Genomic DNA, 14,909 nt, shown 5'->3' with positions numbered 1-14,909 from the left:
CAAAAGGAAACCAGTAAAACAGTGGTGGCAGAGCACATTAGATTGAAAAAATACATAACAAAAAATGAGACTGGAAAACAAAAGACAAGATCATGCTCCTGTCTTGTGCATCACCAGAGCATAGCCTGTGTAAAATACAAACTAGTGTTTAAAATATGAACTAGTGTTTATCACAGTGTAAACAGTATACATTCACCTATGATGAAAAGAGGGTTACTGAAAATTAAATAAAAAAGTCAGTTGATGGAAGTTGAAACTAATAAAGGGCAAATGCCAACCTCTTCATGTAAATAAATATGACAACTGATCTCTGACCAAGCCCAATGAAAAAGCACTGCTTTTTATGGATGCTTGTATTTTCTTCAGATGATAGTGAGAATTAAAACTCCATATCCAATATAAAGAAGCAGAAGTACCAAAAAAAAAGGAAAAAAAAAAAAGAAAAAAGCTTGTCTTCATCTGACAGCTATGCAAGATTACAAACACTACAAACACTGCTGAGGGCTTCTTCATGAGCTAAATCATTATCTAGATTTCACTTGACATAAATAGTCTGTGTTTCTACATATCTAAAATGTTTCCCAAATAAATAACTAAATTTAGCCAGTATGGAAAGATTAATATTGGTATATACTTTTTGTTAAACATAATGCATCAAAACATTCTCCAAGCTTATAATGGTACTAGACGTCTAGTCTACTACTCCCTCTAAATATATATGTAAACCTACAAAAACTAAAATATACCTTACTGCCAATATATAAAACAGAACAAAAATGCAATTAAAATATATTTGTGCTGCTTACATATGTTATTTTATATTATCATAACTGACTAATTCTCTTTAGAATCAACCACAAATTAGCGTCAAGCACTTTCTAATTGAAACATGCTATTTCAATGTCTCCTGTTCAGTGATAAACTCCAATTACTTTATGGTACTTTCTGCATTTCACATCAAGTTTTCAAATATCTATTCTGCACATTGCCGAAAGATGCATCTGATCCTTGAAGATCTACCAAGGCTATTGCTGTCCTATTCATTCCTGAAATCATGATAGCATTAACATATAACCTGTTCTTCCAAAAATAACAGTTTATGCAGATATAGTATTTTATTATGCACCGGCTTAGTCTGTTGCAGCTAAGTTAGCTGCTAAATTTCTTTGTCCAATGAAGATCACCTGGTAGAAACAGCCAGCTGCAAAACTGACTTACAGTTTGGATAAAAAGTATTGTGTAGTGACCAGTTATAGAAAATTTTGCTTAGCAACTTTACTTCGATTGTCATTGTTTCACATCTTGCTTTCTCTTGTGATAAATGGACCTATTTGCCATATCTCTGTCACACCACCTCCAACTATCACAATGAATTACACAAAGAGAATGATGCCATAAAAAAAAATGCATAATGTGTGTGTGTTTAATATAAAAAATACTAACATCTGAAAAATTATTAGATTGGAAAAAATCATTATAAATTTCTGCAATAATGTAAAAGATCTAGGTGATATCCCTCATAAAGGTAATTTAAAAGTACTTGTCCTCTAACAGTAGACTGATATAGTTTTTAAGGTTTAATTAAAATTCATGTCTTTCTAATTTTATATGATAGCATTTATAAATGTAGAATATTTTATTCAAAACTGTCAGTCATTGCAAGACATGGCTTAAGTCCCATGAGTCTGAATGGGGATGGGAACTGCATGTTCCAGGCCTCAGCCTCAGGGGGATGGATCACCTTGGCTAGTTATATTTCCTTCAATATAAGACACTTTTCTTTTGTTTGTTTGTTTGTTTTATTCTCATCTGGAATTATTTCAAGAAGAAAAAAAGTTTGACCTTGAGCATAAACTCAAGTGCCCTTTCCCTTTGTGTGAGCCAAAACTCAAAGTCACCTTTAAATTCAGGTGAGATTATTAAGGCAGTAAAGCCTGAGAATATTAACCAGAATATTGCATTTAGTTTATAATTTGCAAATAAGCTACCTGTATGATTACAAATCCATTCCTAGAACCAAAGTTAATTTCAGAATTAACTTCAAAATAACATCAGAATTCAATGTGGACAAATACAGATAAAAAGAGCATAAAATATACAATAGTAGAAAACAATCATACCTCTTGTCTTAAGGTCTCATCAATTGAAAAGTGTCTTCAGTTGCCGTTAAACATGGCAATGTGCACAGGGGTGGGCAGGAGCCAATCCGCTAAATTGCTAAAACCTCTCTGCTACCTGCAAGCTGTAGCTAGAGGAACATACGATCTTCTTTAGGCAGAGAACAAAATAAATACCGCAAAAACATTTATGTTTGTTAATATTTAATTTTGTATAAAGGATAGGACAAAACTGGTACAGTATGAGTTAAAGAAAGTATTTTATAAAGTGAAAATTAATTAATATATAGGTGGCGGCAAAATTAAAGTTCTACTTGCTTCATCTTAGAGCTAGAGTTGAAATATTCTTTCATATATAATTTTTTCTTGCTACGTTATCTTTTTAAGGTGATAGCAATCTACATAGTCATGGCAAAGTTGGATAATCCAGCTTGGGTTCCAGGGCTTTTATTTAAAAGTAATGAACTATGAATCAAAGTCCATAGCCCAGTGCCTGGGTCTGAGATGGTGCTAGCATGTACCACCTAATTATGCAAACACCTAACAGGTAACTTTTGCACAATGTAAAAATATTATGTGATAGAAAGAACCCTTTCTCTACAATATTTATTCATCTTTTTTGCTATGGGGTCATGCTGGTGGGTTGGAGGTGTAGGGGAGGAAGGACAGTTCAATCCTACTTAGAAATTCTGCTACTTCTTATGTAACTAGCATAATTTTGGAATGGCTTAATAAGAGTAAATGATAATTTACCATGCACAGAAATCAGCCCTGCATGTATATGGACTTACAAGCTCTCTGGAATAATATATGCCTGGAGGATGTATTTTCATTCTTGAAAAAACAAACATCCTAACTCTTTGACTGGAGAAAACAATAGCATAAAGGGAAGGAAAGCATGAAAATAAACTTTCCTTAAAAAAAAAATTACTTAGCAAAGAAAAATGTAAGGTTAATCAAAATCTTAAACACTTAGAATATTCAGAGACACACAGGTCTTGAGATTTGATTATTTTCTTCAGTTAAATCAAAGCCATATTTTTCCTAACTATTTGGGGATTTGTTCCTATCATGATATTCTTCAGCCTTTAGCATACTTGATTTGTCCATATATATTGAAAAATCACATTATATAAATCCAAACCCAGAACCTGAACAATTCATTAATTCAAAAGAACCAGTGCCGTTACCTGCATAACAAGTAAAAGCCTATATAGTCAAATCCCTGATGCTTTTATTTCCATCATACCAAAAAAATGCAATCTGTATATCATATCAGAGCTAATGGCAGCACGATCATATTATTAGTTGTGAGATCAACTGCAACCCTTAAGCCAAGCAATTCTACTCAGCCAGCCATTATCTGTTATTTTTTTAAAAAACTAATCAAGATTAGCTGGCAGCAAATCCTATCACTGATAACTGTTGAAAAGGAATCAGGTTTGTAAGGATTATTTAATTAATGAATTAATTCAAACTGACTGGGATATGATATCGTCATGAGATTTGCTAATTTGCTGAAGGACTGTAAATTATAAGTGTCAGGGACACAGAAAAAAATAAATGAATTACACCAGCAAATCAAACCAGGGAAGTTTGTGACAACAAATTGGCATCTGGAAAAGTAAAACTGAGAACATTGTCAAATCTTTTTTTCTGTAACCTCTTAAAGCACGGAAAGAAAAGGAACAACCCTTTACCAAAATGTGCAGATTCTGCTGGTTTCAAGGAATTACCACTAATGGTGGAATAAGTAAAATGATGTATTAGGTAAAAACAGTTTCACTGCTGTAAGTAGTTCTTCAAAAAGCAGCAATCATTGATCTTATTGTATGCATACATGCATCTTGCAGGTATGAACTTTCAAACCTTATTCATTAGGACTGTTCAGGCATCCTATAAATCTTTTTCTGAGTGTACAGAATCCCAGCTATAAACAGAAACAGCAATCCTTAAGAGAGACAGTAATGTCAGAGAAGCACCAGACAACTCTGATTATGACCACAGTATTTAGCTTCTCTCTTACATGCAACCAATTTGGAGAAGAATGCGAATAATTAGCCTATTTGACTCAGAGGAATTTAAAAAACAACAACAACAACAAAACCACTACCTCTTTGGGGATGAGCTTTTCACAGCTTTTCAGGATCAGGCTGCCCTTTCTGAACAAGATCTTTATAGTAGTTCTGCTGTAACTACCTAAAGAGCAGTCATCATTCTGGCTGAGGTGATAACTAATGAAAGTGTCATTTTTCATCATACCTCCGGTGACAAAAAGCAGAAGAATAAAATGAGATCCACCTCCAGCTAAGTCCAATTAGGAAAGAAAGGGAGAATGAAACCCAGGAACATCCAAGAACAAACAACAAAAAAATAAGTCAAACACTGGAACTTTTGTTATCCTAATTCTATTTTGCTGCTTCAGTAGGGAAAGGGTTGTGTCTGCTCTGTATTTCATATTCTCTCATGGAAGTCTCAGCATATGCACCTCAAATACACTTCAAAAAATTAAAGATAGTTTTTACAAACAAGCTGTGCACATTGTAAAAGAGGATGTACTTAAGGAACTAAAATAAAAATACATAAATAAATCAATAATGATATTTATCAGGGAAAATGTATGCTATCTTATTTGCAGGAAGTAAATTTATCTATTTGCTGAGAAAAATTGAAAGCAACAGTGCTGGAATAACAGAATACAAGGAATTGGGCATGAATTTCCCATAAAATACATCATCAATTAAATTTTAAATGCTATAGTTCTTATGTAAATACAAAATTATCGCCAAAGTACATTTTCATTCTGTACAGAATTCACTCTCATTCTCTATGTTTCTTAATTTTGCTTTACACAAATACAATTTACTGAATCTTTTGCAATGTTATTCTCTAAGGATGGAGATCTTAGCGAATATGCACACAGGCTAAGATCTACAGAAAAAAATGAAGATACGAGGAGTTTTGCCTAAGAAGCTGTTTCTCAATACTTTCATCTTTATCTTTGAATATTCTACTATTTTCTTCATTTATTCTACACCTTATACAGTTGTTTGCTACTTAAAGACAGGCTGTTTTTATTTCTATCGCTTCCCAACAAGCCCTTGGCTCTTATAAAATCTCAGTACAAATCCATACTACATTTGAATATTGGCACCATTATATATGATTATCTATATAGAAATGAATTGGGAGATCAAGAACACATTCCTACAGTCATCATTTTTAATCAAATTGCAAAGACCTGAACATTAGTTTGCACTATCAGCCTCACTAATCAGAGGTCAAGCAATTCGTTTCTACAGATTAGCTTTATGTTACAGGCACCTTTTCACTTTCAATTCACTCTTGTAAATTTGTATCTGCAATCTTGAGCTTTGCTTTTCTACATTCAATAAAATAAATACACGGCAGCGGGGTGGGAGAGAGCTTATCCAGACAGGTATCCTTTACGTTAGACCTTTTAACACTGAATCTTTAAAATATGCAACTGCTCAGGAATAGAATTATGAGTGTTTGATGGAATCACAATTGTAAAGAATGTTTGGATGATCTAGAGAACACCCAAGAGTTATTTTTAAATGGCAGTCAGGTTAATCAGTATAGTCTGCATTTCACTACAATCTGTTTGTTTTATCCATCCCATTACATCCTACAGCCTGAACTGCAGGTTGACTCTGGGTATAACAGGAATAGTATGCTCAAACCAGCCCGTATTCAATCAGAAGAAATCTGCACCAATACTATCCGTAATTTCAGAGGATCTTTAAATTCTTCCAGTGTAATAATAGGGGAGTTATAGCATACATCCCTGAAAAAAAACTTAATTTAATACAACATCAGACTAGAGAACATTTAAGAACAATATAAAATACTACAAGGTCTTACACAAAGAAAACTTAGGTGATTCACAAAGCCTAGCACTATATCCATCCAATACTAGCCATACAACCATTCTATTATATTGACGGTGGTCTTAAACTTCCACATTTCACCAGATATAACGTCCCATCATTTAATCATTATGCATACTTTTTTCATTCCCCATTTGAAAGAAGTCATGAGATTTGCTCATCAATTTATTCTATCTGATTCATGAAAATTAGAACTTTTAGGATGAAATAACCTGCATATAATTAGAACCCTTAGGAATATACTCATTCTAATTGGTATAGTTTTACCACTAAAAATAAGGGTACCGCAACTTTCAAAACAACTTATTCTAATTTCTATAAATTACTTTTTCCAAACAGGCATTGTACACTCAAGAGATGTGTATGGACCAACTTCACATTTACTTACCTAGGTTAGAAATATTATTTTTGTTTTCTAGATTCTTAGTTCCTACTTGTGTGTGATATATCTTTTATCCAAAAATTGAATAACTTTCTTTCATTGTTTTTTTTTTAGTTCTGAGATGGATTTTGAAAGGTTTGACATGTACAATAAAATCTTATCCACATAAAGCAAGTAGTTATTTGACTGTAGCCTGACAGTGATACTGATATAGGCAATTAGGCAGCATATGTATATACAATACACCTGAGCGAGTAATGCAACTTAGTAACAGGGAAGCTATATTGATATATCTGACTGATAATATCTATACAGTGGAACTGCTATATGACACTGACCAGTACTGCCAAAGGCATTCTTTCCATACGAAAGCCAAATAACCACTGCAAAAATATACCCGACCAACAAAATTCCTTCTTTCCCTTCCTCGCAAGGCAATAGCTGTCTTCCACAGCAGAAACATTAGCAATAGCTGGAAAGAACCTTTGCAGAGTGAAATACCGAAGACTTGAGAGTCTGAAATTATTCACCATCGCATTTAATCAGCTTCCAGTAACTGCTAGCTCCTTTTCAGTCCTTACCATACCATAGAGATTCCCTGCAGTATTTTAGCAGCCAAACTGAAGCAGCCTCGTACACACATTTTTCTTTTGACTATCCTCAAATTCATTTTTTAATTCGATCTGTCCTTTCTTCCATTCTTTAGACTCAAATCTGTAACTTTGTTTTGTGAAAAAAAAAATAGTGTACACATAAAAAATCCCACAGAGCAATTCATCTTGCTACTTTCATAAGAAATACAATGCTGCACATAGACAATGCAAAGGAATGATATCTGCATTCCCAAGATGTTACTTATTTTGTTATATCTACTCATAATGACAATCTATTCTATTTATATGATATGAAAGAGATGACAAAGGTTTTTTTTAATTATAAATAATATTAATGATTGTTATAGATGGGAAAGGATAAGCTACACACAGTGTAATTTTTAGCACATTTTTCTGTGTAAATATAAATTAGAATAAGACCAACCCACTGAGCCTCTCAGAACAACAGAACGGTTGAGGTTGGAAAGGACTTCTAAAGATCATCTAGTCAACACGCCTCTGCTCAAGCAGAGTCACCTACAGTAGGTTACATAGGGTCCCTTTTAGACAGCTTTTGAGTATTTACAAGATGGAGAGTCCAAAACCTCTCTGGGCAAACTATTCAGTCACCCTTATAGTTAAAAAATTTTTCCCTATGTTTTAGTTTGTGCCCATTGCCTCCCATCCTGTTACTGGGCACCACTGAGAAAAGTCTGGCCCCATCCTTTTTACACCCTCCCTTCAAATATTTAAACACATAGATAAGCTCCCCCCACCCTTCTCCTCCTCAGACTAAACAGTCCCATCTCTCTCTCTCAGCCTCGCCTCCTATTACAGATGCTCCAGTCCCTTAATCATCTTAGCACCCCCTCCACTGGACTTGCTCCAGTAGCTCCCTGTCTCTCTTGTATTGGGGAGCTCAGCATCAGACGCAGCTCTCCAGATGCAGCCTCACCAGGGCTGAGTAGAGGGAGGGGGGGGATCACTCACCTCCCTCCATCTGCTGGCAATGCTCTGCCTAATGCACCCCAGGCTGCCACTGGCCTTCTTGGCCACGAGGGCACATTGCTGGCTCTCTGCAGAGCTGCTTTCCAGCAGGTCAGCTCCAAGCCTGTACTGGTGCATGGAGTTATTCCTCACTAGTATAATAACTCCACGTACCGTAGACAGAAATAGGCTCTGTTGGACTTCCAGATATTCTTCTTAGCAAGTAACTACAGCTGCCAGATTTTTGATCCCAAATTACTCACAAAAGGAACACAAAGTACGGTGGATCATCTCAGCGTGGTCAATGGCTCTCCATAGCCAACTCTAATTCACATGTTGCCACTTAAAAAACAGAGTAGTTCCACTCTGTTTGAGAAAAATCTATTCCAGTACCACTGAAAAAAATAAAACTCTCAAACACCAATTTTCTCGTTGAAAGTAAGTTATTTTTCAGTTTTCTGGATATGCATTTCCTCATTTAATTATGTCACGTTATGGCTGTAAACCAGCCACAAATACAGGCCACTAATACGCAGCCTTGCGATCTCAGCCAAGTGTATTAAAATTAATATAAAAAAAGCCTTCAAGTTCTAGTCAAATCTAATTTAATGAAACATAATAATTTGATGAAAGTTAATTTCAAGGCATCAACATTCCTCTTCTTTTCTTTCTTTTTTTAAAGGTGCATTTCAAACTTGTAGTACAAGACGATTTAGAAATTTTTTATTTTACTTTTTGCATTCTTGAGAAAAAAAAGCAAAATTCTACCACTGGTTGTTCAAGTAGTTTATATGTCTTCATCAAGACAATAATACTAGTATGTCAGAGCATAAATTTGGTCATAGGAATATTAATTGACAAAATTATTTGCCATAGTTACATAACTGCTTAATTAATTGTCATAATTAAATGATTTTTTTCATGCTTGGAAAATGTTTCCTATTTCAGATAAATATAATTTATTCTGAATTATTATAATGTTTTAACCCTTCAATTGATGTAAAATAAAATAAATCCTAAATCCTTTATTACTGGAGAGACTTGGATAAGCTTCATAACACTGCAGAATATTCTGGAGTTTAACTAAAGTGATTTATATACTTGTCCAAAAATATTTTTGCTACCCTATAATTTACACAAATTTCTCAAGCCATTTCTTCTCAACTACAATTTAACTTTCTTGGTCACCAAATTCAACAGTTTTTTGCAGACTGTAGACTTTTATGTTTGACTGATGTCTAGGATCTCATCCTCTGCCAACTCCATGGTCATACTCAACTCAACTCCTTGGCATCATGGTCATACTTACCTGTTTATTATGTGTTTGAGGATACTGTTTTTAGCTTTTATGTCTGTAACAACATTCTCTTCAAATTCTTTTTTGGTCTGTTTCCCTGTGATTATACATCTTCTTAAAATTTACATCTTTTCTATTTCCTTTGTTTAGGCATGACGTCAACATTTCAAGGGTATCTTTTCCTTTACATTCCTAACAAGTATGCATTAGCGCTGGTGTGGCTTTTTTCTGGTTAAGCGTTTTGTGCTGTCCAAAAATACATCCTCACCACCACATGCTGAGGTAACATTTACTCACTCTGTAAGGAGGTTACTGGAAGTGTCTATTTGTCTTTATCTGCACAACCTCCCTAATCTCCCGCACACTGTTGTAATGACTGACAGGATCCTGATTAGTTCAATAACAATCCTAGCTTCTTCCGATGTAAGTACAGATTTTAAATTCATAAGAAAAAAAAAAAAAAAGAGAGAGAGAAAAAAAACACTATGGATATATACTTAGTTTACTTTCACTTTTTTCTTTTTTAAAAGGTAACAGTACTCTTGTACAACCTTCTCTGTCATTTCTACATAAATTGTACAACTCTAGTATTGCGGTAACTTGAACGTAGACTAACTTTTCCCAAATCATAACAAGATTCTGTGACCACTCCTTACAGAAAAATCTCCAAAACCTGAGATGCAACACAAACCTACTTTCTGTACCTACATACAATTTTTTACACCTAGAGTAGATGCTATTTCACTACTAGACTATAGAGTCAGAAATCTGCTTTTTCTTTTGACTTCTCTGGTTCCTTAATCAGGTACTAAATGAACATTCATTTGCTTCTTCATCTTTGCTCAATGTTTACACTGTGCATTGAAATACTTCATAGTAAGTAAAATTTGTGTAAGAGGGGAAAAAAAAGAGCATTCCTTTCTACAGTTAAAGCAATGCATTTATAAGTAGGAAATTATTGCTTTACTATTTTATAAAATCTTTGAATTTATTGACTGATTATGTGCCATAACTTCAATTTCCCCTCAGTGATTTATTCTTATGTCCTCCTTAATTGCATCTCATCTGATTGCATACACATTTATGTTCCTATCATAGCTCACATAACACTATTTCAGGAAATACAATTTATAGTATATTTCAACAGTTCACAAAACACTAGAAACATATTTCACTGAGAGTATCAGATAAAGGTACTGTGTACACAACATAATGCAGTTAGCAAAAAGGTTGGGGTCCTACTGTCAAGATCACAAAGAAAAAATAATAACAACTGTGAGATAACTATAATTTCAGAAGGTCTTTACATGTTGTCTCCTAATTAAAATACAATGTCTTCTTTACCTGTTTTAAGATGGATGATAGACACATATTATTCTGAAGATGCTATTAACAGGAGTCATGCTACAGAAAGCTTTTCTTGATAGCTTTCCCGGATACTTGCAATGAAATTTCCCAAATGCTTAAAGTGCACAGATATTGAAAGCAATGAAAAAAAAAAGTCTTCAAATCACCTGTACACTTTTGTTCTCCTTCTCAGGCCTTGTAACTATGGAAGCTACCTGCTCCCTGCCCTCTGATTTGTGCCATAGCAAATATAATCTATTAGGAATACATTAGAACATTATGATGTGTTGAAAAGACTGCTATGTTTTCTGATAATAGTAGATAAACAGCTGGGCTACTAAGCCCTCCCTCCCCCCACCCCCCCCCCAAAAAAAAAAAAAAAAAAAAAAAAAAAGACTAAGAAAGGGCTCCAGAACAGATAAGGAATGAAATTGAACTTAATAGTTATCTCCAAAGTTTTGTTTTGTTCCAGTAAACAAAGAGTATAATTTTAACTATGGTAGAGAAGTCTTTTAGCCTCTCTAATATTCCCATGAGGTTTTCTCTGTTTCTAAAGAAAGGGTTAGAGAGTCCATCTCTCCCACTAGGGAATCTTGCTTACACCTTTGTGAATTTATTTTCATCAACAGATCAAAATTCATTCATTAGTCTTTTCTTCATCTGCATTCAGATGGATTTACTGTTAAGCACATTTTCTTTTGTGCTTGATATTGTGCCCAATATTCTACATAAGACCCATATTGAAAGAGTCTTTTTCCTATGAACATGACATAAGCATTGCAGGCTTGATTAAAAACAACCCCAATCACTACAGATAACAACATACTGGCCCAACCTAAATCTGAGTTATCTCAGAAATTCTGGCAAATTATTTTAAAAATCAAGTAATTTGATATTAACATAGCATTTAAAGCAGCAAAAGATACAGATTTAAGACTAAGACCATGCAAAAATGTGAGCAAGTAGGTGACAGCTAAATACCACTTCATTACATTGTCCCATTGCCTCCTGCAGGAGCTCAGACATCCAAATTTGTGTGTCTGAATTTTGACCTGAAACCCACTTCAATTTCTTTTAACTGTAGGTATCACTTACCTTTAATTATTAAATGGCAGAGATGCATGGAGATCGTAGTTTGTTCTAGTGCCGGTTACTGCAACCCATCGTTATATTTGGACTGGTATTTGAAAACATGACAGAAAATACATGAGTTACTGATTTGGAGCCACCTTGGAAATTACTAATACTCTTGTTTCAGAAAGTTTTGCCGTTACTTTTGTTATTGAAGAAATACTCAGAAATAGTAATAGTTCTTGTTAATTGAGATCAATCCTGTTTAAAATATGCAAATTTGAAAGCATGATGCCTGGGGCACGAGACAGAAAATTCAGATTCAAATGCAAATATTTGTTTAGGTTTTGAACAGAATAAGACTGTAAGTGAATGTAAAACAGAGTCTGGTCAATCTTACTTGTCAATTAATGATACCAGTTTATTTTGTACCATCTGCTACTCAAAAGCCTCAGACCTTACATTGGTGAAGTTGCAGTATCTGCTTGATAACTTTGCTACGAGCTCCAAATGCACTAATATTGAAGCAGCTTCCTAAACCTTACTGCTGAATGCTTCCTTGTCTTGCTGCTGTGATCATGATTATGGTATTTTCCCTGTGCTTCTGGCATATATGCACAGTGAAAGTCCTTTTTTTAAGTCAGAAGTATATAGCATGATTAGTGCAAAATAAAGATACTGAGCAGAAAAAGGACCAGTATATTCAGTGGTGACACAGACTGAAATTTTATTTTTTCCTCCTACCTAAGAAATCTAATCCCTTCCCTTTCAGGTCAAGCTTGCTCTGTCACTGGCTTTTTATCAGTAGAAAAGAGATTTCTCAATCCCCACATCAAAATGAACGTACAGAAAGTATCCTCTCTGCCCAAATCAGTCCAACTAGTGGAAGAGAATTTATAATGCAGGGAAGCACTACTACAGTCATACTGCTTTCATTACCACATTATTTATCTTGATTTCTTTCTGCTGATGTTTGGACATCATCCTTACATATCAGCTTGGTGTTGAATCCATGATTTCTATGTATTTACACGCATAGCTGTGAACAAGGACAATATCTATTGTTTGTTCCTGGATTTTTTGTGAAATATTAAAGAATTATAGTGCAATAAAAATTATATAAAAGCTAAATATTAAGAGCTCACTCCAAAACCTGACAGGTATCCTCATAACCAGACAGTATCTGCACCAGAACACTCTGTGCCTTCGTATCAATCTGGTTCCCATTTCAGAAGTATATGAGTGCTTTGGGAAGGCATCTGTGTCTCACTGGAATTCATTTATATGTTGGACAAGGTGTGAAAGTGAGGATCAAGAGATATGCATTATACTTCTGGCATTTATATTTGCTTATTAAAGCTAGTTACTTCACTTTTCTTCATCTCTATTTCTCCACTTGGAAAATCCCCTTAAAGACAATTTTCATGTTAGAAATACATCAGAGAAAAATAATGAAAAATGCATTAAAAAAAAAAAGAGAGAGAGAAAAATATCTGACCTCATTATCAGTTCAACGTTTACTAATTCAACATTAGTCCACTGAGAAATATAAAATAGCAAAGGAAAACATAAGCTGAGCAACCTTGCTTATTTGAATATATCTTTATGGCAATCACAGTATGCGTGTGTTTAAGGACTTTTAAGATACTCCCCTGTAAGTTCTTATTGCACATTAAGTTTAGTGGCATACTACATGAAAAATATTGGACTCTACTGTGCCAATTTTTAAACTTCTTTTAAGCTTGAGATCCAACAATAAGATTTGGATGGTGTTCTCATTTCTATTTCTTTATATCTCTTTCAGAACTAGAGATTATTAGGTACAAACATTCATATTTGGGACTTATTTCAAATGATAAGCACTGGAAAACTCACTGCCATCTGTAAAAGCAGAGAAAAACAGGATATTTCTTACTATACAACATAAAAGAGTCAGTCTGAGTTAAGAAAATGTTAACCTTGCTTTCTCCAGACCATATTAGAATACACATACAATAATTATAGAGAAAGGATCAAAATTAAAGAATTAAAATTCTAGATCAAATCAGCTTGTTTTAATCTCTAATCTCTCAAAAAAACCTTTCTAATGCAAGCTTTACCATTTTCACACCCTAACAATCTCCTGTTTCCCTTTATTTGAATGACATGACTTCATCTTATTTCTTTTCCAAGGTAATTAGCCTGTGATTCATCTGTACTAAAATCAAAAGCTATAACAATGGCAAAAAGGATGTTGGAAACAGGAGTCAGTTTGGCATTTACAGTATCAAAGTCGTTTCAAACCTGAATGAACAGTCCACACTGCATTAGTAGGCTAACTTACAAAAAACTTTATAGCAAAAATCTTGTATCGAAAGGATACTATGCTTCAATGTCAAGCACTCAAGTTCAAAAATGTCACTAATGTGCTTACTCACCTGACCTTGATTTGTTCCCAGTGCATATGCAGTTTGCTATACTCTTTATTACCTGATTACTTGCCAGTTCTTTTCCAAGACTCCTGCCTTGTTCAGTGGATGGAGAGTACAGTTATGTTTTTTGTTGTTGTTGTTTTTTTTTTTTTTTTTTTTTTTTTTTTTTTTTTTTTTTTTATCTTCCACATTCGATGTGCAGGTTCAAGTCTTATTTAAAGCATATTACTTCAATGAACACAAAAAAGCTAAAATATCTTTTGGATACTTGTATAGTCTTCACAACATAACATCAGAATTCTTCATTTACAATACATCCATCCTCACACAACCCTAGAAGACGAGATTATTTTATGTTCCTCAAAAAACACATAGGGTAAAGAATTGCTTAATGCCAGGAGAAAAAACAGTGAAAACATCTTCAACTATTCAGTTGGAGCAGAAAGCTGATGACAAATGATGCTAAAAAAATTTTAAGTGGTTAGTATCCTTTTTTTTTGGTTTTGTTTTACTTATGAAAAAGATTAATTAGATAAATAAAAATTAACATTAGCAACATGTTGAAAGACTTCTTCAGCTGATGAACAGATGAATTTGTATGAAGGATACGATGAATATCCTCCAAATGAAGGTTAGACAGTGGTTATTTTCCAGTGAATTACTGATTCCATCTTCTCTTTTTTCCCATGCAGAAGATCTAGGGAAGCAGATTAGTCAATAAGCAGAATGAAAAGGTCTTGCAGGTATACACTAAGTCTCAAAAGACAATTAATAAAAATAAATTAAAAAAAAA

Source organism: Rhea pennata, chromosome 2 (genome assembly GCF_028389875.1).
Source record: "Rhea pennata isolate bPtePen1 chromosome 2, bPtePen1.pri, whole genome shotgun sequence".
Lineage (NCBI taxonomy): Eukaryota > Metazoa > Chordata > Aves > Rheiformes > Rheidae > Rhea > Rhea pennata.
The sequence above is the reverse complement of the archived record's forward strand: the minus strand, read 5'-3'. Positions refer to the sequence as shown.